Below are 26500 nucleotides of genomic sequence, written 5' to 3' on the forward strand. Positions count from 1 at the left end.
CTTTTTACTATTTCAATTTTTTCCATCAGGATGTTTGCATTGCCAAATCCAATACCCTGAAGTACATCATAAAGGTTAGTGTTTTTATGAGGCTACTAATCCTCCTGACTTAATACAAAATAAAAGATGACACAGCAGATGAGTTCCATTTCCAGTATTCTTTACTCCACTCACCTACTTTGGTGCAAGTCCTCTTTCAGTACTTCTGTCCAAAACTATACCAAGCTGACAGCCTATAAGCAGTTGTGTACTCTACTCAGTTAAATCCTGGCACAATTTAGTTCCTGTCTGTAATCTGGAGTACTCTAATTTTAGAATAGCAGTCCACAGCATTTCTCATATTACTCCTCTCTAACTCCTCAATACAAGTTACTTGCATCTTCTAAATTATGTCATATCTTAAAAGCTGCTGTTAAACATCCTCCTGGCTTGCTAAAGTGGGAAGAACACCATCAACTTTTGTATCTGACTAAAATCTGGCTTTGTAACCATATACCTGGCAAATTTATTGACTTCTACCTGAAGCACCAACATTAAAGTGACTTTTGTTTCTAATAAAAATCTTTCTTTCTCTGACTGTCCAGCTATCCTCCCTCCAGCCATGTAATTTTCTTACTAATTTTATATATTGCTTCGTTATCTGTTAATTTATATTCATGGAATAAAAGCTGACAGCCATCTATTTATAGATTTCTGGTGGCAGAAGGAAGGGAAATAATATTTTTAAGAGCAGTTTCCACCTCTATTCTCAGAGATTTTATCTTTGCTATCTCCCTTGGTTGTGGATTCTTCCACAACTATTAAGATTGTTCCTAAGTCCAGTCCAGATGAACTAGCTCAGGTGTGTGTACCATGGCTTATAGAAGGCTCCTGTGTGGTCAGATGAATAGAGTCTTTTCCTTCTTTGAGAGAAAAAGACTCTATTCATCTGACCACACAGGGCCTTCTATAAGCCATGGTACCCACACCTGAGCTAGTTATCCTGGACTGACTTGGAAGATAAAGGAGAGAAATACACATATCAGCTGGGGACAAGTCATCCTCTTCCTAAATACATATCTAAAATAAATTATATAAGTTATCCTGTAAAAGGGCCTTTCCTTCTTTATCAACTTAAGCCTTAAACAGTCCATCTCAGCCATATTTAACTACAGTACAGCTATAGTAAGTTCAGCAATATGAATCCTTTTCATAGGTATTTCCCACCAACTTTCGGGAACAATTAGATGCTCACAGAGTATTCAAACGTAATGACAACCACACAAACCTACTGTGGAACAAAGAAATTGCATTTCTAGCATTTTCTTCCACATTAAAACACCACTATATTTACTTTCAGAATGTTAATTCCCATTTGTTTCTTTGTGAAGAAGTTTAATTGCTCAGAAAATAAGCAAGTAACCATATTTGAGGTACTTAGCTGATTCACAGATACCTGTAGTTATGTGACCTCCCAAATGGCTGCTATACCATTTCCAAGGTCACCTTTGGTCAGAGCCGTACACCTGCAGGGTCACAGCCCTGGGCCTCATCTAACAAGTTCTGCAGAATATGTGCAGCCATTTCCGATGTGTCTGACCTGTGTCTTTGACTTATTAGTGAAGATGCTGCTGTACATGCAAAACTCTTGGAGAAGGTTTAGCACACAGGACACTGTGCCAACCCTGCAGAGCCATTTGAGTGTTACTTCATGCTCTTTTCCCCACTGCTTGTAGTTGGGTTCTTCCCCTGTATGTCTAGGATCTAAGCTAGTTTCCTTTGATTCACTGCTTTCCACGCATTACAGAAGCTCCAATTACCGGCTACGATGTCTCAAAGGACATAACTATCCATACTAAAGACCAAAACCCCTCACTGCAGGTACAGTTTCAAGGAGATACTAAGTACTGCTCTAAATGTGTCTCACATAGGCTTTCCATTATTTCACCACTTAGTTCAAGTTGTTAAAAAACTCGTATGTTTTGAAAACACTTCAGGATGCTGATGATGAGCATTTATAGCTATAGAATTAATCACTGCTATGAATCCCAGCATTGCATCAGACATGCAGAAAGGATTTAAGGTTACATAGCTTTCAACAATCAAAACAGGAGCTTCGCAGCCCAATCTAGCCTACATACCTTAAATTGCTGACACACTAATAAGATCTTTGCTCTAAAGGAACAGCAACATTTGTTCTTAATGTAAACAGACTAGATATTTAGTTGCTTAATTTTTAAAAAAAATCAATAATTTTCAAGCAAGATCTTCAGGTGAGTACACATTCCATGGAATGATGTCATAAATAAAACACAGCTAAAATGCTTGAAACTAATTGTATTAAGAAATTCTAGAACACAAGGCTGGTTCACTGTGCTCAGCATGCACATCAAGGCAACAGGTGGAAAAAAACCTGAGACATTTGCACAGTCTCCCTTGCCTCTTTCTTCTCCTTCCTCAATACATGTACATGCAGTGTTGTGTATACACATGTATACACACAAAAATACTGGGCGGCGTCTATCAGCCTTGTATAGTAGAATTTCTTGATACAGTTTGTTTCAAGCACATATGGATATATAAAAGTATATATAAAGGAACATAAAGGATATACATGTTGCTATTGCAGACTGGTTAAAACCTTTCTGGAAGAAGTAAAATATTTCCACCATTCTGCAGAGGATAAAGCAGACAGCTTCCCCAGAAATGGCAGCACACGTCAGAAATGCAGCTATCAACTCTGCAAAGTCAACACTGCAATAAGAAAACATTAATCCTACTCTCAAAGTATACAGAAGGTGATGAGGGCAAGGGGAAAAAAAAAAAAGTACTATAAACATTATTGTAAGAAGATCTCTGAACAGCCTATGGCCTTCACAAGAGTGCACAAACTCTTCAAAGCTTTTACTACAGCAAAGTAGTTAGAAAGGTTGCTGACTGATTAGCCTTTTCTTTCTGAAATTGAGCAAAAAAGTTTGAAAAAGGCAGAAAAAGTTCAAGCTGGTAATGGAGAATAACATTACAGGACAACTGGATGTGAGAGTTAATACATGTATAGGCTGTGATGGCCTTGAAGACAAAAGCATGCAGTTTAAGTTGCATCTCATGAATAAAGAAAGGTGAGTCAGGGGAAAGCAGGGAGATGAGTGATCTGATGAAAGCAAAGGGACGGGAGATCTGCACAGCATCCTGGACAGCTAAATACAAATCCTCTGCACTTACACAAGGCAAGAAGAAAGAAAAGAGTGCAACTAAGAGGCTCAGAACTCCGGCACACAGGCATTGAAAGCCCAACTGTTGACTGAAATATACCTGGACGCCCAGAAGAGACTGCAAACCCCTCACCTCTGAACAATATCCCTCTCTTCCACTGATTTTCTTACCTTGCTATAGGCAGAAGCTCTGGAGTTAATTTTCTATGCTCTGCATTATCAAAGAGGTATGTATTTAATCAAAGGGCATGGAGGGGGGGGGGGGGGGAGGGGGGTGGAATCTTCAGCAACAAAGAAAAGTTACTGAAAATATCTCCAATTTACTCACAAGAACAACCAAGTACCAATGACAGGAAGTCTGAACTGAGGCAAAATGCTGCCTATCCATATTAAATCAAGAGAAGCATTGTTAAATAAAAGAAGCTACGTTTACATCCACAGCTAAAAAGATGCCTCAAGCCATCATCTGGAAAAACACTATGTCACTGCATGGCACGTGGCTTCCTTCTCATATCCTTTGTTCGTTTGTTTGTTTCATAATAACTGTTTGAAGCTTTAGGAAAAAAACAGAACAGTCTGCATATATCAGTACAATTAAAAAAAAGGGAATTATTTCATGCATCTAAATTTATAAGTTATTGATTAAAGGGAAAAAAGTTATATGCCAAATTCACCTCAAAAAAAAAAAATCATCCTTTCCAATTCTGATTCCTTTTATCTTCTTCGACTGTGTTTTTAAACAGAACAAGCACATTGTGTAACGCCTGTTTCACATATCATTAACAAAAAAACTCTCCAAGAAGCGTGGCTGTTAAACGCTATCACTTTTCAAGCAAAGAGTTAAAGCACATATCTGTTTTGAGTGTGGCTGGAGTAGGAACGCCAGCTCAGTACTGAAAGCTTTCTATTCACACCATCAACTGTATTCTCCTCATAACAAGTGCATATGTAGGCAGATGGATTGTGCCTTTTCCAACAGCTGCTCCGTCATTTTAAAGATGATTTCCATTAACAGCATACATGGGTAAGTAGCGCTGCTTGACTTCGCCCTTTTTCTTGCCTCCTTCCTGGCCAGCAAAGTCAAAACCGGGACCGCTCAGACATGAAGTGCTCTTCCCTTTCAAACAGGGCAAGGGAGGGAAGCAGCCCTTCTAAGAATACATCCATTAATTCAGTAAAGAGGTGAAGAGGGCTTGACTTGACCCACCCAAATATGGAAGCCAGGGCCCGAAAGCAAAAGGCTGCTTTCCAAGTGAAAGTGACCTCAACAAGTACCAGGTAAGACAACATAGACCAGCATTTCAGGTAACACGAGGCCAGCCAGCAGCTTCCACCACAGGCAGAAATTAAGGGTCACTGCTCTAACGTTCTTCTGAAGTTTAGCCCTAGCGGGTTTTAAGAGGTAGCTGGCAGAAGGGCAAGTTACGTGTCTGAAGCTGTTTTGCTGGAAGAAAACTCCTCATGTGCAGGTAGTGAGATTAGAGGCTGAATAAAACAGTCCAAACATACTACTGCATTTTCCAAGAGGAAACACGCGGAACTTTGAGACGGTACGTAATTCAGGAAGAAGAGTAATAGAATGGGTATTGAAAGAATTTCCTGTCAAAGCACAAATATTATCAATATGTAAATCTTCACAGGAGGTACTTAATGCTTTTGATATTAAATACTCTGCCCTATGCAAGTTCTCTCCTATTGCTCAATCCTCTTCTTCCAATATATAGAAAGGTTTCCAGATGAGAAGACTATGTCAAGAATCCTCTGCCTAGATAGTGTTTCTAAAGTGTGTCCAAGTTTCATGAATTTAATTACAAGGTCACTTAGGACGTTCTCTGAGTTGGCAATAAAGGCAGTTTTAAACCCAGAAAAGTTGCAGAAGCACTCACTTAAAAACTTGTTATGTGTTGAACCACACGTCTCTATTACTGTCCTACTTTGTCAACAGTAACACCCTTCTCTATAACTCAGAAATATAACCTGACTGTTGTCAGTAATTCTTGTGTTCTGCCATAGATAATCACAAAAAATTCAGCTGCTTCTACAATGAACTTAAGCCCTAACTCTGACATCTACCTTGGCCTTGAACTTGGTCAGTATGTCACTGAGTTTGCAATGCATTCATATTGACTCTTCTGAGTTCATGACAAGCTTTTCAGAGCTTCTTAGATTTGCAAGAAAAGGCTTTTGGAAACCTCTGCCTCTGTCCTAACTTCAAATCCACATACCATCCAACCAAGCCATCATCTTTCAAAATATTTATAGCCAGACAAACAACTGGCTGAGAAGATACATCTTTTGTCTTTCTCCGTTTTAATTAAGCAAACAACTCAGAGCCACCTGCACACACAGGCAGTTACTCCTGAGCCCAACCTTCTGTCCTCCTGGTTCTCCTCTCACTCTTCCCATTTGCCTCCTGACCACATTACCTGCATTCCACTTCGATGCCACTGTCTTCAATCAGATTGTAATCCCTCATTGGGAGAACTCATACCTTACTACTAACAGTGAAGCGTGCAACATGACGTACAGCGCTGAACCTAACAGGAGCCTTCAAGCACTACTGAAATACAATATACTATGAATCTATGGTAAATGTACAAGTCTACACTGAAAGCTATCTGCAAAGCATAGATTAGTGACATTTCCTCAAACACAGAGCATGCTTTCTTGACATTGCAGATACTGTGTTACCTACCTACGTGTCAATGATGTTTTATAAGAATGCTGACCAGGACATAAGCTCCTTTAAAAAAAAGTCAAACTCCAGAGTCTTAGATTATTTGCATCTTAGGTGAAATGTAATGGGACAGATTGTTTAGATTCTATCCTCTCACATGTTTATATGAACATACATACCTATTTGAGAGAGAAGGGTACTGATTACAAGAAAAAACAAGTTAACAACAAAACCCTCTTTACCAAAGGCTAGATATTTAACATATATATCAAGAAGATGCATATCTTCTCTCAAGAGTGAATACACTAGTGCTTTCCGTATCAACTTAAATCAGTTATGTGCTCCAATCTCGCTGCTCTTTTTCTGGTAGGATAACAATCATTGTTAAATCACAGAAGCTGTTCTCTATGTCCTGGGGTCATATTTAAGCACAGTGGTCCACCCACACATAAAACTAGTTGGCAGGGCTGGAGTCTTGAAATGGTCTCAACTAACTTCTAGAAAAGTATGAATCGGCTTTTAGCACTTCCGCCTCTCTTTTTTGGTTGGTTTTCTTTTTGGCAGGGAGGCAGGAAGGAGAACAAGAGGAAAGGGGGAAGGAGGAGGATCCCTGAACCTCAAACAGCTGAGAGGCTGTGATATGTCAGAGGTGAACTCAGTTGCATGAAATCTCTCTGACCTCCCCATCATTTTGCATGGTTGGGCCGCTTCCAGGAATTTTTTAATTTTTTTCCACGGTTGCTATAATCGGTATGTTTCTAGTTTCCACAACTCCTGTAAGTGATTGCTTCCTATAAGGCTTAGGACTTCAGATTCTAAATGAACCATTGCAGAGACGCTAAATGTGTGTGATAATCTTGTAAAAACTTTGTAGCAGAGTCTAGAAATGAATCCAAGCAAGCTGCACGAAATCTCACCTCTGAAAACTTAGAATTGAGTTTGCAGTTAAAAATACAACTTAATTGATTTCATTTTTGCTCTTTTTTCTACCATAGACTAGGTGACTTCTAGATATTCAGACATCACAAAAAAGATGAAGCAGCACGTGGAAAAGTTTGGCCTAAATTCATATGTCTGTGATACACCAAACAGAAGTTTTAAACAGACAACTATGCTTTAGGTGTCAAACATTTCTTGACGTCTGTGGCAGTTGGCAGCTGCAAACATCCGACTGAAAGCCCCATCTGCTGCTTCACAGCTTCCAGTCGAGGATGTTTACAGTCGCTCACTGTCAACAGCAATACACATTCCTCAGCTGTTTACTTTATGTTATTAACATGCAGAGGCCTCCGAGCAGGTTAGTCAAGATCGCTACAACTTCTGTTGCTGTGTTGCCGCCCGCAGATGTACATGGGACTGTCTTCATAAGTATTTACACATGAAATAAAGTACAACTTCCAGAGGAACATTTGCAAACAGCTAAGCACATTTTGTGTTCAAGCATTACGCTTCTAGAATTATGTTGCCTATTTCACATCCACTAAAAATTAAAATAAAGATGTATGAAAAGAGCAACTTGCTTCCAGAGTTGCAATAGTTTTTGTTCTCCAGGAGACTAGAGCAATCCTGTCACATTCATGACAAAAAATGCTCTACTCCACAACTAAGTTCACTTATCAGCAGCACAGTGACTAAAGATAGCAAATGGCACAAAAATAGAACCAAACCCTTTACAAGGGGATTTCACTACAATGTCTGGGGTGGCTTTCCTCCCCACAGAAAAGTGGATGCAAGGGAATTATCTGATATTAGAAGTTAATTTATGCAACATTTGCTTCCAAATAAAACCGTGGCAAAAAACCACCCAGCCCGCAGGGCACTGTGGGGAAGAGGTAGGAAGTGGCATAGCAAGCTCTGCAAAGGCTCCAATAAAGTTCAAACCTGTTGGAAGATTTCTACAAATTATCTGAGGTAACAGTTGCTGCTACCCTTCACATAGTTGTCAGAACGGCATTTCTCACCAAATGAAAAAGCCAAAAAGATTGTCATAATAATATCCTAGTTGTACAGTTCTGCTGTTTGTTTTTCATTCTAGCTCCTGTTTCCTTATTAAGTTAATGATGGGGAAAATTAAAGATTAATCACTCAACCATTTTTCTGAAGTCATATGAAACCACAGCAGGCAAGCAGAGTGATTATATCACTCTAATTAGAAGGTGTTTTTTCCTTGAAAAACTTTCTTGTTCCCAAATGAAATTACCGCACTGTAAACCGAGCAGGCTATGAAAAGACCATAGCTGGAACGCAGAAGCCTGCAGCGCATTCACTCAAACTGATAAGTGTAAAGGATCTCTATAAATCACTTTCAAAACTCAGGGTTACATTTTCTATACTAAGGTTAAGAAAATTAATCTTTCAGGCAGCAGGTGAAAACAAGCAGAATTATGTTGGGGCCTTTCCCTTTATTCAGTACCAACTCTGAGCTATTAAAGCTTCCTAGGGAACCACATTTTCTCAATGGGTCAAGTCACTAAGGAAACAAAGCGAACTTTATCAGTGCCGCACAACTCCACATTCCAGGAATTCCTAGCACTTGGCATCTATATACCACGCCAGAGCCACTGGATCCACTTGCCCTCTCCTCAGCAGAGCTACCACAACAAGCTATGAAACTCGCAGCAAGGTGCCCAACTTCACAGAGTTGCCAATACGAGGAGGTACCGACATCCCTGCGTGCGGTCTACTGAAGGACACGGGGGAAGAAAACGTATTTCCTCATAATGACACTTTAGAAGAAGAGCAAAAAAAGAGTGCCTCTTCTGGCAACCTCCATCTTGTTTATCACAAGCCAGCTAAGAAAAACACAAAAAGTCAATTTGTATGGATTGTAAAACAAAAAAAAGGGGGGGGGGGGGGGGGGGGGGGGGGGAGGTGTGGAACAAAAAAAAATCCGTAGATCCCTAATTGCAGAATGAAAATATTTCAGTTTAATTACACCTGGTCATGAAACAAAAAGTACACAAACTAGCCTTTTCTAGCCTTTTATTTGTAAGTGTACCAGCATAAAATCTACAACTTAAAGTGGGGAAAAAAAAAGTAGGGAGACTACAAAATCCTACCACTTTGAATTAATTCGATGAAGGACATTATGCCAGCAACAATGTGCAATTCCACTCCATGTATGGCTTCCTTTCCGCTTTTAAAAGACATCAGATTATATCTGTATGAAAGTCAAGGCAAGGTCAGTCTAAAACTGTGAGGCATTTTGTCACACGGTATGGCAAGAGAATGCAATCAGCTATCTTTACTGCCTTTTTTTTTCATTTGTACAGTATTCTTATAGGGGTGTTTAGGAATAAAGTGTCCAAGCCTCAAGTATCAATACACACTGATCTTGACAATGTTTTGAACAAATACAGGTAAGAAAAAGGAACAACAGTCTAACTTTTCAATGTTTTCACGAATTAACAGTTCATGTAACAGAAGGAAAAAGGGAAAAAGTGGTGGTACTGAAGCACTGTTCAGTTAAATAAAAATCCAACTGTTTTCCTCTCACTCTCCTGAAATTTCCAAGCCAAATGAGAGAAAAAAAGGAAAAAAAAATAAGGCAAAAAAGCAACTAATACAAGATTGCCCAAATGCTTCTAGAATTCAAAAACAGGGCCTATGCATTTTCCATTACCTTCCATACAGATGAAGTGATGTGCAAACTCAGACAGGTAAATTAGTTTTTAATCTTATTAGAATAACACTGGAATACCAGCAGATAAAAATGAAAATTCAAAGCTGCATAGAACCTGAAAAAAAACTTAACTGATGGCAATTGTTTCCTAACTTGCTTTGTAGTGTACATTTTCAAATTTGGTTGTCAAAAACTTTAAGATCATCATTAAATATGAAAAAAATTATTCCTCCTCTTCCTGTCATTGACAGCATAGGAAGATTAAGCACATATTACTTATATGAACTCAAGTTCACAGCTGTTATGACACCGCATGAGTATCTCCAACTGTTGCCGACGAACCCGATTCTCCCAACTGCATCTGAACTCACAATAAAATTCCTGAGGGAGCAGGATTCCCCTGCTCAGAGTAGGCAGTTGCAGACAAACAGTTGAAATTACGCACAGAGTAAGATACAGAACACCAAACATTTGGGAACGAGATGTCAAAAATATTGGTAAAAAGTATGAACAATGTGTAGTGCATTTTCTTGAGCCTCTTCCCAAGAGTCTCTCCCTGCTGTCTGATCACTGGGGACCTTAATCAACTTTTAATCCATCTGGGTGAATTAATACCACGGCACACCTCAGAAGAAAAGTATCTGGAGAAAAACCAAGAACTTACTTCTTGGGTACCAGCTGATCCTACTTCAGTCGTCCCCTTCACTCAAGATACCCACACCTCTGGAGAGAATTGCATTCTTCAGCTGCCGAAGACTGCTCCTCAGATTTCCAGGAATCTGTAACGCACACATCAACAGAAGTTATTGTAATTCCAGAAGTTTGGTAGTTCAGATCACGTACTTCTAATTATTAGGACTGACTGCAAGAAGTCAGATATCTTTTAACAACCATTATTAAAACCATGCCCTTTTCTGGTATAGTCATTTAAAACTCAGAATGTGTTTAAAGTGACACACTACTCCTGAATGCAGCTGTTTCTCAATTAGAGGAGATAAAGGTTAACTGCTAAGGCAGTGTAAGTATTCAGAACTTATACTGAAGTAGTTAAATTTCCCACTAGAGACAGGCTTAACAACTTCTCTTATTTGTTGTCTTAAGAAACACACAGATTACACAACTAAAACAAACCATACCATAAATCTGAGATTGAGCATCACTTCAGAAAGCAAAAACCCCAGAGGCCTCCTAGTTAAGCCTTTAAGGTGGAGAAGGAATTTATTCATGCGATCATTCTGGAGGAAAAGGGACATACAGAACCCCATTGCAGATGGATGGATGGATGGAGAGACACACAAGTCAGAACCAAACCATTAGGAGAAAAATCAAAGAAATAGAGAGATATTAAGAAGAGCATGGAAACAACACAACAAGAGGAACTAAAGTAAACCAACCTCTAGAAGGAGAAGGATACACACGACAGTACCAAAATCTCAGTTATGAGTACACCACAAAAACAAAAGAAATGCAGTAAGTAGGGCTTATTAACTGAAATATATCTACTCAAAATATATTATTTATCGATTTGCACTCTGACACCTTTTGATGGTACCTGAACCAGTTCTGTACATGAATACATGAAATGAGGATGCCTTTGACAAACAGACCATCTCTGTCAATCAACCAGCTCCAGCAACAAGTGAAGGTTAAGGATGGATATCAGTGATATTTATGCTCTGCTATAGAATAAATGAACAATAGTTTTATTTTATTTTATATAGTGTTTATGACTCCACATTTCAGAGTCACGAGGGCATCACCGTGAAGCCCAGAAACCTTCAATACTGGCTAGAAAGGAAGGTGCAACAGGCTCAGCTGTCCTTTCAGGTCTGCCGGCAGAAGCGGGTGACATCCAGGGGCTTCAGAGCATCACTCTGCTCATTGGCAGAGCCAAGCGCTGTGCCCACTACTGTTCCACCACGGAGCCAAGCAGGTGATCGGCCCAAAGCCGTGCGTAAGTAAGCATTGCTGTGTCAGTTCCCAGCACAGAGCGCTTAAGTCAGTGGTTTTCCATTTCAGATAAATATGGAGACCACGCACTGGCCCAACACAAGAATAAAGAGTGTATACTGAACAAGAAAACAGCCTCAATGGTAATAACACTTCATGGTTATTTGGGAGAAGTGTGACCCAAGAGAGCTCAACATACCAGATCCCAAGCTTAGCAAAGAACATTTACTTAAATTTAACACGGTGAACAAACCACCTATGGTAGACAACTTATTCAATCTGATTGTCCCTATTTAAAGGGAAGGCAAAATACATCTGCAGTGAGAACAAGCTTTTGGCACAAGGGCCATGGGCAGCAGGTAGTCCACATTCAAGATCCATGTACGCAGAAGTGAACTTATGTTTGGGCTGACCAGAACCACCTTCAAACACAGAACTTAGCTGCAACATCCCCCAATAATTTCTAGGATGGTTTCGTCCTGTATTTTGCAAACTGCCTCCTAACTCAAATTTCTTATGTCCTTTATCCAAAACACGTAATTTTCTTGCAAGTCACATCTCTAGGGAATGTATTTTATACCCTGCTGCACTCCTGAAGAAAAGCAGGGGGCTGAACTCTGATCATTGTGTTGGTGCCATGAACCACACCTCACATGCTTGCAAGTTTACCCTCATATTTCTGATTTCAGAGTCAGGTCATCAGTGCAAGAAATGGTTCTGCTTGCCCATAGCCAGGACACAGCACCTATCCCAACTCCCTTGCAAACATAGGGAAGGTCATTTCTCTCTTCCCATCACTTCTCTTGTACGGAGCTCAAACACACAATCGGGACATAAAGACTCTCAGAATAATTAGCACAATTATAATGTTTGTCTTTCATCTTCAATAGATCAAAATAAATACAGCCTCAGACCACAAAACTTTTTACTTAGTGTGCTCCATAGTGAACTGCAGAAGCCCCAGATGCTGCAGAAGAGTCTGCAAGGCTTCTGCTTACACTGTCTTGCCTATGAGGTTGTGCAATGCATTGATTACTCTTGTCCCAAAGGTACTTGAACATTTCTAGAAATTAGTGCTAGATGCAAGAGACCTTCTGGGTACTATGTTAAGCAACACATCCACTAGAAGTGTGCAGAAAGTAACTTTTGTTAATAACAACATGCACTAAAGTAATTTAGAAAAAGCCTGTTTCTTCATAGCACTATGTGAGTAAAACATAACAGCAACATTTAAAGAACAAAATTAGAGTTCATGTGCAGCAAATGCATTAACCTTTGCACACGTACAGACCAGGGCAATGCACCTACTCAAGTTCCATTCTTCATTTATTTCCAACAGACTCCCCTTTCCCTAAGTATGACCAGGCTTATGGCATGAGGGAATAGAATGAGGCTGAACATCAGCCTCAAGGTAGTTAAACACTTGCTTGTTCCCACAGTTTGTAATTAAATACTTTGACCTATCGGATAAAATGCTGACATCATGCTGACAGGGCCATGAACCTGAATCCTGTTAATGCTACACTTTCAAATTTCTCCTAACCTGTATTCTCATCAGTGTGAAAATGTCTTTTCTCACAGCTTTCCAGAAGCAGAAGCTGCAAGAGGCTAATATGCACCTGGAAAAAACATCCACCAAGTTAAAGAGAAAAACAGTTCAGTCCTACAAAGAGAGAAGAAAGCCTTAGATGGACCACCTAAGGAATGGGAGAGGGCTTACCAGCAAGAATGTCCTAGCTAAGCCACTGCAGAAGCACCAAAATGCTCAATAACTACTACACAGAAATCAAGGCTGACATAGCAAAGAGTGCACACACTGGGAAGTCCTGCAAGAGGAAAAAGTGGACTGAGCCCGGGTATGAAACAGCTAGAACACAGCCACACACAAGAGCCCAGGGACAGGGAGGAAGAGGGCACAAGGAGGGAGAAACCCTACTGTTAGCTTCTGGCACTGGGAGCTTAAAATTATCCTCTTTCTTTACTTTCACCCCAAAATTTCCAGTGCAAGTCACAAAGAGTGACTAAGTACTACCCCTACACAGCCTTCTACAGACACAAACAAGTGCTGTAACTGTGTTTTGCTCCTGATCAGCAGAAATAATTGCCCAGAAGTTACAGAAAAGGGGACAGGAAGACACCTATGAAATGGTTTCCCATACAAAAAAATCTTTTCTGATGTTTATTAGCAAAGAAAATCCCCGGTGTGTAAATATAGCTTCTGTAGTCAGCTAAAAATTAGAGCTATTAGAATGTAACTTGACAGCTCCAAGAACAGCTCGCAGTTGCTTAAACTCACAGAAAGTTTATAATCAACTTGCCACAAAAGCTTTAATTTTGAACATCTGTCATTGAAGAAAAACACTGAAGCAAGACCAGTCTTTATTTTTCAAAGGTATTAATAACTAATCCCCTTTGGATTATGTCAATCATGTCACATTAGGATGGCTTGGGCTCACCCTGACAGGCAAGTATGTTAAAATGCAACTAAACCCGTACGCATTTGCACTCCAACTCGTGATTCTTTTAAATTTCAAATGGTTACAGAGGAAAGGCATCTGTGGGACTAATGCTGATCAAGACCATGCTATCAACCTGTTTTATTCAGCGCGAAGTGTTACAGGTAAAAATAGCCTTTGAGATTAATGTAAAACTTACTTTCTACACACTTGAATTTAAAAGGGGGAATTTTATTTGCAAAATGTACTTGCTGTGCTAGGTTCTGTTATTATAAAAGGTACTTTTATGCAGTACAAGTTCTTGGTGCTAAGGGTTATATATGCAAACAGCTGGATTAACAAACTAGATAAGAGAATGTGCTTTCCTGTTTCTGTTAATTTACGGCCCAATGTTACGTTTCTTTCATGCAATGCCATAATCTTCAGTGAATGACTTCACAGTAACCTCCTCAGAGTAATCTAGCAATGCAGATACAAAGAAGAACAACAATTCCCATCTTAAGACTCCCTCAACTTCAAGGGTTTAGGTGCCTGACAGAGTTTTAGATATGAATAAAACTTCAAACATCTGTGCTCAGCTGCTACTAGCCTTCAGGCACACAACTTTCTGCCAGTGGGTACATGTACTAACACTAAAGTCTTTGTAACATTGCTTGTACCACACATCCAAACCTCCACGTGGTTCTCAAAACCCCTGCTCACCACGTCCCACCTCAACTGCCATACTGCAGGAATGAGCTTTTCAAAATGCAGCTCTGTCCTTTATCACAAAAATAAAATCAGGAGTTTGGGAATGGACCAGCTGCATCAGAAACTTTTTTGTACAATACAAATATTAGGACAAGAAGCATTCAAGTTGAAATCTCCCCTAGGTCTGCCTCAGGTTACAAACCAAAACCTGGCTTTTGTTACCACAGTCGAACACCTATGCCCTTGTGGTGGTGCCATCCATGCTTTGTCCAGTGATTTCAACAGGAAAGGCTCAGCCCAGAAGCTCCTACCACCCAGGAGAGCAACACGTTCAAATCACTCCTCCAAATCAGCAAGACAACGTAAAAAGGAGCCCTAAAGGGAACCCTGTTCAGGCATCTCATTCAAGGACAGTGTTTGCAATTGCAAATAATAATGCATGGATTGACACCCCCACCCAGCTAGACCCAAGACCTAAGCCTCTATGAAAGCTGACCCGTACAGCAGATCTCTCCCTACATGTCCTGCTGGCCAGCTAAGGTACTTTGTCCGTTGTCCTCTCAGTTGGCCAGAGGACACCTTGCATGGCCATGCCCTGCAGGTCACACAGACGGAGCAGGTACCAGCTCTGGGCTGCTGGGCATCAGAGCAGCTGCAGTCGGGCATCTGCACGCTCCGACCCTTAGGCTACCTTGGGTTTTTTTGCCTCCCCCTTCTGTCAACTGTACAGAAAGTACAGACATGCTGTTGGCATATTTATCGTAGCCTTCTAAAGATTCAGTGAAACGAATCACGTGCAGCACTTGTATCTATTGTACTAAAATAAACAAAACTCAACCACAGGATCTCTTTTTGGTATTCAAAGCACTCGCGCATTGGTGGAGGAAGACCCATGAAAACCCTCCCCCAGATGACCCCCCCGCCCCAGTGCAAGCTCCTCACCCTATGGAGTGGCAGGGCAGTTACTTGGCTGCAAATGCAGCTTGAACATCACATCTGACTTCGTGGTTAGGGAAGGGGATTCCAGCTACAAAAGCAGCATTGAGAAAATAGCTTAGAAAAGTACAGCAGCACTGTCAGGGCTCTAACTTTGTAAGTGGATTTATAATTAAGAGTAAGAGCTATTAATTAGTTTTCAATGGTAACAGCAAAGAGCTAATGATCTATTAGAAATCCCAGACACTCCATTTAACATTTACTATTTCCCTCACTTCACACAAGGAAACAGATCGAGTTATAAATTCCACATATAGCACAGGAGGTATGCACATACAAAAATACTGCTGGTGATATTAACCTCAACAGGAAACCTATCTTTGGCAAGTGAATATAATAGAAATAAATTTTTACCCAAATCTTTCAATAGCAACCTCCCATGTAACACTTCCATTCTCAGGACCTGTACGAATTTTGGTTACAACAAAGCTATGGACAACAGCCATAAAGCAGGTAGCATGTGTTTTAACACGGGTGCATTAAGTTGATTTTAAAAGCCAAGCTTTTTTTTTTTGGAGAGGGTCGCTATCTTCTGCAATTAACCTACTCAAACTCAGCATTCTCCACCCAAACAGCTGGAGTTTAGAAGAGCTTAAAAGAAAAAAAGAAAAGTGAGCCATTGTGTTTTGACTCTCAGCAGACACAGAAGTAACCTTCAAGGTTACCTTGCCCTATTTGCGGCCTCAGGAAGGAGAAAAACACAGTTTCAGCAAAGGAATTTCTTGCCTGGCTGGAGGCCACACCCGCCACAACAACTGATGGCACGAAAGCATTTGGATTCACAATTCTACCCGTAGCACCCAGCCGGAGGCGAAGCAAAACTTTCTCATTTTCGGAGAAGAAAGGAAAGTCTTGCTCAATAAGTAGCAATTATGCTGCAGAATTTATATGCTGAGCACGGCTGAATGTACGAACACCAGATCAGTCAACCATAGCTTTAGCGCTTTGAGTATGATTAACAGAATGAACTTTCAAAGGTCAATTAAATGTCAACACATTTTAAAGAGATATTCTTCTTAAGTTGGGGCGATGTGTAACAGTAGCTTCCAAAGCTCCTGTGCCACTTTCACCTTAAAATTCTACCCATCCTATACTTACATGTACAGATATAAACATGGTAACTAATTAACCTTTGATAGAAGATAATGGCTATTTATGCTCCTGGCTTTCCTACATCTAAACTCTCTTTTATGACTTATATCTAACCAGGTACAAGAAGACACTCTTCTTCCTCTCCCCAAAATTTCATTTCAACTGTTCAGGGTTCGAGTGAAGGGAGAAGAAAACAAGTTAAAACAGTTTGCAAGTCTAATAATTTACTATGTGAAAATGAGAAGAGGCTTTTGATATGCAATTGAGCTGCCTGGATGTAAAACTAAGGAAGGAAGGGGCAGGGGGAACTGTTGCAGAACTAATTATGAACACATTAATAATGATTTAAGTCAGATCAGAGATATGTCTGTTCAATTCTGAACACTTCTGGAAATCCAAACTTCAGGTAACTAGCTCAAGACATCTTAAAACTAACGCTGAAAAGCTGAACAAGTAGTACAGATCCATTTAAATCATCTCTCAAACTGGATGCTCAAATCACAAGATAGTTTTTAAAAAAAGTCTCCATCTCAGTAGAAAGTGAAGAGATCAAAACCCTGACCAAGGCCTCATATCAGTAGTACAATCATTTTGACATGAGCGGTATTTATTCAAGATCAGAGCTAAAAAGTGATTTGAGGCTGAGAAAGACCAGCGGAGAGACACGCTCTGTGCAGCTGCAAGAAATCGGGCCGGAGAGTTTTCCGAGCGCAAGGGCAGCGCTCCCAGCACCTCTCCACAGGTAGCGCTTCTAACCACGCAATTTTCAGAAGGGTATTTCGGGAGGTACCCGTGCCGGCACCCGGAGGACGGTCCCCGCCGGGTTTGGGGGCCAGGTGCCCCGGGCAGCGGCACGAAGGCGCTTCTCCCGCAGCGAGGGGCCAGGGCGGGCAACGCTCAAAGTTTCCAAAAAGTTCGCAGAAGCAGGGCTGCCTGACCCCCGCCCGGCGGCTGCGAGAGCTCCGTCCGTCCCTCCGTCCCGCCGCACCTGCGGCCCCGGCAGCGGCGGGCGGGGCGGGCAGCCCAGCCCAGCCCGGGTCCCTCCCGCAGGTGCCCCGGCCCGCCCGCGCTCCGCCGGGCACACGCTGGGTGCCGGGCACACGCTGGGTGCCGGCCCCGGGGCCGGCCCGCCGGCCGCCGCGCCCGCTCCTTACCTGGCCGGGTCCCGCCGGGCCGCGGCGCCGTACCCAACTTTCCGACTCCGGGCGAAACTTGCGGCAGACAGCGGGCCCGCTCCCGGCCGCCGCCTCCAGCCCGTCCCGCGGGGCAGGAGCCGGGCCCAGCCTCCCGCCGGGCCGTGCCACAGGGGCGGGGAAAGGGGGCGGGGGGAGGCGAGCCGCCCCCGGGCGCCGCCGGGGCGGGGCGGGCCGGGCCGGGCATTGTCCGCCCCCGGAGCGCCCTTCCCGGCGGGGGAGAGGGCGCAGGCTCCTCCTCCCCTCGCCATGTTCTTTGTTTCTCCGGCTTTCCCCAGCCGCTTCCCCTCGCGGCCGCGGGCCCCGCGGCGCCGCCTCCCCCGAGCCGGGCCCCCCCTCCCGCCGCGGCGGGGCCGGAGCAGCGCGGCCGCCCCGGCCGCAGGTGACCGAGCGGCCGCCCCCGCCCCGCGGCCGAGCGCCGCCCCCCCGGCCGGAGGGGATCCCGTCCCGCTCCGCCAATTAGCTCAGGGGGAAAGGGGCAGCCCCGGCCAATGAGGCGCCGGGGAGCTCTGAGAGTCCCCCAGGGTGAGCCAATGGTGCGGGGAGCGGCGGGCAGGCCCGCCTCCGCGGAGCCCGGGGTGTTCGCCGGCCGGTACCGGCGCGGGTTCAGCGCTGCCGCCGCCGCGGGCCCGGCTCGAGGCTCCGGCGCTGGGAGAGGCGGGGGCGGCTCACGGGGCCCCGGCGTGCGCGGAACCGCTGCGACGCGTCCCTGCCAGGCCCACCGGCCGGCGCCGCGCCTTGGCCGCTGTCCCCTCAGCGGCGTGGCCGGAGGGCAGGCGGGCCCGCAGGGCCTGCTGGCCCCCGTCAGCGCCCGGCACGGCAGCCCTGCCTCCCCGGGTGCTCCTCGGTGAGGTGGGAGGGATAGAAGGCAAAAAGGGCTTGCGGCAGAGCAGAGTGACATCCCGCCTGAGATCCCGAGAGGCGAGTCGGTGCAGAGCGGAGCAGCCTCCAGGCTGGGAAGTGTTGTCTGTGATTGTCTGTGCCGCGGACAAAAGCCTCCTCTGTTTAGCCATTCTGTCAGTTTAGGAGTTTAAGGAGGACAAATTCCCTCGTATACCCAAGGAGTAAGCAGAAGAAATAAAAAAATAACAGTTTGGAGATGAAAGCCACTGTTGTGGGGTCTCATTGCTGTGTCCCACGACTGTGTTATGCTCACAAGCATACTCCTCTCAGTCCTGCCCAACAAGTCGCAGTTACACACCCCAAAACCCAGTGGTTCTGTTGTTTAATCTCAAAATACATAACCTTGTTGCTTGAACTTCCGTCATGTTCCTTCAGTCCTCCAGCTAAGGCAAATCTTTCTTTAGGCTATCCTGGTCCTTATTTCCCTCCCAGCCATGCCATCAGGAAATTTCACCAGTGTGCCCCATAACTGAGTGCCAAGTTTGTGGATGAACCTGTTAAACTTTAGGTAGGTGTAATGCCTGATCCTTCTGCAGCTTCCTTCTCAGTGGGAGCGTTCCCTCTGTGGCATCGCCCCTTGGCAGTTTCTTACCCACGCGGCAGCACCTCACCTGCCCCTGTGACAGCTTCCCATGAAGTCGCGTACCAAACGCTGCCTAAGCTCTAATCATGATGGATCTCCTGCCTTCTCCTTAGTCAGGAACCTCACTTCTCACAGAGGGTACTGGGTTTGCCTCTCAAGATTTACCTTTGGCAAAGCCCTGTTGCATTTTATTTCACTTTCCACCTGTTTTGTTACATTTCCCTTATACATTTGCTCTCAACCCTTAGTGACAAATGGTGGCAGACAAGTAGTCTGAGTTTGCTTGCTGCTGAGTTTGAATGCTGGCAAAAAGAGCACACTGGTGGCAACCCCACATAGGCTGCCTCCTGCCTGGGGAGAACATAAGTGACTCTTGCCTTTTGATGAGGATTGCCATAGTGGGAGTCCCATGCCATAGATACAAGAAAAATAGAGGGTAATTCCAGCCTGTGTGCCAAACACTATGTCTTGTGGCCATAGGAGAGTCAACAATATCACAGTTAACAAAAACAGTTTTGGCTGAACTTGGATTTCGATCCCATACGTGGCATAGAGGTCCTTCTTTCTCAGCCTTTTCTCTTGAGAGCTGAGTTATCAGTGCATAAGCACATTGGTGCTAGCATCCTCTCCTGTGCATCTCAAAACATAGCCTTACCTTACATTTTTTGCTGCATTTCTGTTTCTCAATTAAGATCTGATCTGCTGAGCCAGCTTGGTACCTTTCTGGTGTCTGGGGATTTTACCCCAGAAGCTCAGGCATTACTATTGTCCGTAAGGTTTGTATTTCTGTCACAGCTGGGCACAAGTCCAGGGACAGAACCCAGGCATGACATTGTGGTACAATCATCCCACCAAGGACAGTTCTGCCCCCAGAAATCCACAGCTCAAGTTGGACAAGATGCAGGATATGTTGGAGGGACATCTAGTATTTACACATGGAATAGTTATCTAACCATTCAGCCAAATCTCAGAAGCAGAGCAGAGCAAAAATTTTGGAGTCCTTCCAATCTATACTCCATATCTCCCTCCTACAGTAGCTATGTCCAGCTTCCCAATATGTGGGTAAAATAAGATGTCCATCGGTCACAACAGATATGTCGGTGATTTGCAACGCCTTTATGAGCTGCCACCAATTGAGCTGTGGTAATTTGCCATGTTCCTGCTCATAAACTCTTTCAAATGTGAGAAAAACATTTCCTAAGCCACTTTCACAGGGGAAGAGGTTTATGTTAGCACCGCTTCTCACTTTTGCCATGGGCTAAGAGCAGGGATGGGCACTGCTGCTTGGCTGGTGTCTGGTAACTCCATCGATGGTGAGCTCTCAGCAGGCTGTAGTGCCCGGGTGGGTTGATCAGAAGACTGGGTTAGCCCAATATTGCTGACTGTTGGAGAGCTGAGAATTACTGTTTTACACTTAAAAGAGTTTGGTAAACAGATAAAATTCAATCATATGTTTAAGATGTGCAGTGTTATATTTACTATCTTTTTTTTCAGTCACAGTTTATTAGTGTAATATCTGTGAGGGAAAGTTATTACTCTGCTAAATAAAATGCTCTTTGAATTAGGAAAACATTGTATCTACTTTGTTGTGGGCATGTTTCTCATGAATACAGAAAGTCAATGGTGTCCTTGTAGTGATTAATAGAGAAGCCATTCAGGGTCGGAGGGGGGGGGGGGGTGGGTTTTTTTAATTACTAAGATAAGTTCCTCATCAAATCCATTGCTCAAAGACAAAACAACTGTGTTTTACTCACTTTCATTGCTCTAGTGAGATGAAAAAGCGTTGATATATTCTCCCCAGAGGTCATCAGAACTACAAACAAGGTTGTGGACTTAATGTCTACACACAACTGGTGGAAAAAGCCTGGGGTTTATTGTACTGTAAGAGAAGCTGTACAGAAGGGAAGGAGGAGTTTAAACAAGACATTTGGAAAGAAGACGTACCTACTCTACACAGTATCTGATTTGCAGCAGAGCTGCTGTGTGGGAGGCTCGCAGGAGGAAAAAGCACAGTTGTTTCCTTTTAGTTTTTAATGAAGAACAAACACACTGCAACATTAAGGCCAAAAACAGTGATATCTTCTTGTCTCTTCTGATTCAAACTCATGAAATGTGGCCCAAATCCCTTTTGAGCCAATAGTCATGGCCTCACAGATTATTTCCACCAGAAAACCAAGTCAAGGGTAGAGTTGGGAGTGTCACTGACAAAGTTCTGCAGCCTTGTTAGAAGAACATACCTTATTCAATATTTATTCAGTACTCCTAGCTTTCTTCCAGTCTTTTTTTCTACCAGAAAGAAAGAGTCCTCATGTTTCTCTCAGGCTGAATCTTCCACCCTTACCTTGCAGCTGTGGCTGCTTGTCTTTGCCTCTTCTCTGGCTGTTGGCAGTCACAAACAAGCAACATGTCCTGGCTGATGTTCCATTGTTGAGTAGAATGCTCTATGTAGTCTAAGCTTTTGGGTGAAATTAATATTATGCCATTTTTCCTTACTCCAAAAATGTTTGTGCTAGAATGTCACAAAGTTCACCACTTCTCCAAGCAACACATTTCAGCAGTACAAAATCATTTTTTGCATAGTCCAACTTTCAGTACAGCTCTTGGTTTTATAATGTCTAGCACAGGAGGATTTGATGCGGGTTGGCTGATAGATACAACCATAATGAACCTGCTTAATAAATCATACTGAGATTGGGCAGTTCTGCCACTTCATTTCTGATTGAAAGTATTCTTCGGAAAAATACGGTGTTCAAAAATTTGTTTTCTTCTTCCTTTACGTGACGGTTTCTCATCTGCAGGAGGTGTAACATACAACATTTGTGCAAGGGGAGTTAGTTCTTTGCCCTAGCACTATTGCCTTCAGTGCTGGAAAATAGCGACGGGTTTCTTTGAAAGCACAACAGAGAGATTTTTAAAGTGGCCTGGCCAGTAAAGAGGACAGCAGCAGATGTTTAATTCAATACTTCTACCATGCACACAGTGAGTTACAGTTAGGAAGTCATATGTAGTGTTGAACCTTCAAAACCAGTCATCAGAGTAACTGGAATTTTGTCTTGCATTTTTTCTGCTCTGGACTTCAAAGTAAAATTAACACAGTTTAGAAAACACACTTTTACAATGTAATAGTAAGTGACTTTTAGACCTCAGATCTCAACTGTAACAAAATATTTCTCTTGACTGATATGGTTTGATTTAGTGACTCACAGGGATGCCCAGAGTATCCCCAGTATTGCCAGTTGCCTTCTTCTGTCTCCATAATTAATACCATGATTTAACACTGGACAGCGTAGTAAAAGAAGTACACGCTAACAACAGAGACACAAATTCCATAACAAAATGCCTAGACATGATATATTGACCATGATGGCATATGCTTGCTGTCTCTGGTGAGCTTCATTGGCCAGTGCAATAGTTAATTCCAGAGTAAGGCTGCAGTTGAAAAAAATAAAATAATTTTTTTTAAAAAGGACCATAGCAAATTCTCAAAAGTTGCAAACACTCTGTTTTCAGGGATGTTGTCAAACCATTTGCAACTTAGATTTGAAACAACAAACACCTAAATGTGTTGTGAGAAAATCTATGTACAGCTATAGGCCTGACAGCTTCAATGCTTGTCTTTGCTTCATGGTGGGTATTACAGCTCTTCTTTTGTCCTAACCTGACAGCTTTGGAAGAGGGTAGGGATTTTTCCAGTAGTTGTTTTGAATTGTGTTCTGCTGTTGTCTGATAGCATCATTAGCTGAAACCTTAGCCATGAAGTCAAAGTGAAGCCAGGCATGAGGAAAAGCTTTAGTACTGAAGGCCAACAATAAGGGCAACGTGACTTTGAATCATTGTTTAAAGAACGAAAGGCCCAGTTTTGCCATTCTGGTATCAGAGGAATTTTCTCCTTAGGTCATCTTGTTAAAGGCAACAACAGGACAATTTTTAGTTAGTGCCACTTGATATTAGTAAAGAGCAAAAATAATCTAACACTCAGAGGCAAACAATTATGTTGTAACTAGGTACATTTCTAATAAATGTATCTGAAGACACAGACTGCAGTTCTCCTTGTACAAGATCTTACATATTTAGTTAAATTCAGACCAAGTTATATTTGTGATATTGTAAGAGGATAGTAAATGTCTGTAGCTCTTTGCACCCTCTACCAGGACTAGACCAGAACATACTGAAAGTATAACTTCCTAACAAAATTTGGAGTAGTGGTGAATACAGAAACAAAGAGAGGAGAACATGAAATACTGTATTGCAAGAACTGGGATTTACTTATTTTTGGATGGTCTTGTGATGGTAAATGTGTCTAACATTAACAGATGCGCTGTGCATGAGATTTTAGGGACCAGGGCCTTGTGTGCATTGGGAAGGTGCCATCAAACAGCACAAAATAACAGTTCTAGTTTGCACTACAAGCTTCTCGGTTCACACTTACGTGAATTTTGTAAAGCTTCTTCTCTCTAGCTGAATGTCTGAATGTCTGGGACAAGAAAGATAAGTAATTAGTCCACATCCTTTGCTTTTTTCCTGAAATAACTTTTCTCATCAACTAAAAGTCTGTGTTTTTTTCTTTTTGCCAAAAGATACTTTCAAGCTCCCAGCTTTCTGTGCTGTTGACTAAAACATTTGTGCAGTAAGTACAGCATGAGGAGCGAACAAGTAGCACCACAATATTTTATTGCATTATTACTTTGGTAATATTACATCACTGAACATGTCATTCAAGTTAGAGTGTTATTTTCTACAGTAAATTACCAGTAAAAGTAATCAGTAGCATTTTTCTTACAAGTTTAGCTGGTGGAATGTAATTAAAGATTGTATCAGGCAGGGACAAAAAAAGAGCTGAATTAAAGAGTGAAACTGTAATTCTTACATTTCATAACGTAAGTGCATGATTTTATGGTTTTCTTTTAATCTAGCTTTTACAAGTAATTTTCTTTAATAAATTGGAGGAAAAAAACATGAAAGCATCATACCAATACTTGTCTGACATTGGCCTATCGGGGCCAAAACCCTTAGGTTCCCCACAGAAACCACAGCCACTCGAAGCAGCCTGTGTTTGTTGTAGCAGTAGCTTACTCTCTGTAGGTGAACCAAGACAAGAACAGTTCTACTCACTGGTTTCCAGCAGTAGTGGCAGCCACAGAAGATTTAGGGAACGTGGGTATCACTCCAGGACTGACCACCCTGTGTTTTCACATGACACCGTTACACCAGCTCCTCTCAAACACCAGCCATTGATCCATAGCGCTTCCCCAACCTTTGCCAACTGCCCCAAATCTGCCCCATTCCTTCCATTTCTTTTCTTTTTGTCAAGTTCTTAGAGATCTGCCGGTGCAAAACAGTGCTGGAGAGTCATGTGCTCTTCCCAAACACTGCCTGCGACACAGACCGGAGCAAAGGAGGAATGAACCAGAAACAGGAACAGCTCCGCCTGATCAAGTGACGGGCACAAGAACAAGTGAAACCAAAGATACGAGATCCATATCCTCCCACTACACCCGTAGAACTGGTAATGAACCCGTTTTTCAGGTCTCAGTAGCTGCAATAGCAGGGATTCTGAATTTCTGTGTGTCCTTCCATTGTCTGCAACAGAAAAGGAGCTTCATGGGCGACTGTATGTTTGCAAGTCAATCATCAGAAAACGCTGCTGCTTTCCTGCAGAGATGCTTTTTAATTTAGCCAACGTGATAAGCACCTGGTGGCTCTCAGACAGGGCCTAGAGGTGCACTGTGGAGGGGCAAGGTTGTGTGCCTGTGCTGGGAGGAGGGATGCAACCGGTGTTTGGTGAAAGTCTCCTTTCACCTGAGCTGCGTGTCTGCTTAGGCCCTTATCCCACTCTCATCTTTGCATCCCACCCTTGTTTTCACATCCCACCCTAGTCTCTGCATCCTGTGCTCGTTCTTGGTCACTGAAGGTTTCCTTTTGCTGGGGTTTCACCTGGAGCAGCTCTTCCAAGATCCAGCACAATCTGCTTGGTTCTCATTACTTTCATAGTGGGTTTCAAAAGTGCACTAAACTGACAGCACTGTTGTGCTGAAATAGCTGGAAAATTTCTGGACTAAGGCTGCCTTAGCTTACATTCCTGTCTCCTGGAAGTCTGAGTTTTGTTAAAATACACTTACTCAAAAGTAAAGTCTAGAAACATCATAATACACAAATTTAAATGGAATCTGCTTTTTTTTTCCATCACCTGAATGATTTAATACCTGTGTTTATTCAGCAAGGTTGGGAATGCGCTGCTGTGGCAGTAACTTGATGATAGCAAGCTGTGATTGCCAGGCAGTGCTCCTTATAGTGGGTCACTGCTCTCCTCAGTGCTTGAGACAAATACTGGATTCATTGGGGGATCTTTCAGCAGAAGGATAATATGTTGAAAGGCAGCTCAGTCAAAATGACTTTGCTGTTGAACATTTTGTAGCAGTCACAGAATCTGAAATCTGATTTCTTAATTAAATCCTATCTGCACATGCTCTGGAGAAACCAGCATGGCTGAACTATGTCCCCGTTAAGCGAGATTAAAGGACATGACAAAAGTTTGCATAGTATGCCTCAACCCACATTTCCTGTAAAGCATACAGCTTGTTATTTTTCAAAATATGCTGAATATATTTTCTTTATATCCTCGTTTATTATCACCCATGGGAGCAATTGTAAAATTGAAACACGCAAGAATGAAGGGAAAAAAATAACTGGACTATGCAGGAGGAGCTGGCATATCTTGACTGTATTATCTGTCTTATGAAGGAACAGATCAGAAGATATTTGGCCAGATTTTCTCCAAAAGGGACACATACTTAGAAAGAATCTTTGCTTGAATATATGTGAAGTAATTTTTCAAATAGATTTATCAAGTTAAATGACACAGAAAGAAAAAATAAGCCTGTCTTAACATGAACAAAGGAAAACTGAATGAAAAAAAAATAGTAACACGTAGCTGAGAGTATCATCCTATGACACTTCTATGGCATTTTTGGAAGTAGTGCCCAGTCCCATGGCACGACACATATCTTCCAGTCTGCTCTCAGTTGGGTAATTACAATGCACTGAGCCTGTATGTTCAAATTAGTCCTTGATAGGAAAGCGATTCCCCCAACCCCAGCAGTCAGCGCTGCAGGCAGCTTGGTGCCAGGTCTCCCTTGCCATCTCTGTT

At 42.6% G+C, this 26500-nt stretch overlaps 1 long non-coding RNA gene across 1 annotated transcript in view; it reads right to left on the reverse strand.

Annotated features, from left to right (window-relative positions):
* Nucleotides 1-17947, reverse strand: part of LOC308039154 — a 38126-nt gene extending 20179 nt beyond the window's left edge. The window contains exons 1-2 of the long non-coding RNA XR_013922001.1: nt 17829-17947; nt 10155-10269 (exon numbers count right to left, since the gene is read on the reverse strand). This is a non-coding gene — a long non-coding RNA (uncharacterized lncRNA). The remainder of the gene's footprint in view (nt 1-10154; nt 10270-17828) is intronic.
* Nucleotides 17948-26500: the final 8553 nt, after the last annotated feature.

This window comes from Nesoenas mayeri (genome assembly GCF_963082525.1).
Source record: "Nesoenas mayeri genome assembly, chromosome: 3".
Classification (NCBI taxonomy): domain Eukaryota; kingdom Metazoa; phylum Chordata; class Aves; order Columbiformes; family Columbidae; genus Nesoenas; species Nesoenas mayeri.